Source organism: Salmo salar, unplaced genomic scaffold (genome assembly GCF_905237065.1).
Source record: "Salmo salar unplaced genomic scaffold, Ssal_v3.1, whole genome shotgun sequence".
In the NCBI taxonomy this organism is placed as follows: Eukaryota; Metazoa; Chordata; class Actinopteri; order Salmoniformes; family Salmonidae; genus Salmo; species Salmo salar.
Window position 1 is genome coordinate 20,001 of NW_025548469.1, and position 223 is coordinate 20,223.

The window sequence follows — 223 nt, forward strand, 5'->3', positions numbered from 1 at the left end:
GCAGGGCCGATCCGAGGACCTCACTAAACCATCCAATCGGTAGTAGCGACGGGCGATGTGTACAAAGGGCAGGGACTTAATCAACGCGAGCTTATGACCCGCGCTTACTGGGAATTCCTCGTTCATGGGAAATAATTGCAATCCCCAATCCCTATCACGAGTGGGGTTCAGTGGGTTACCCGTGTTGAGTCAAATTAACTTCTTGGGGCTATGTGGGACGCTA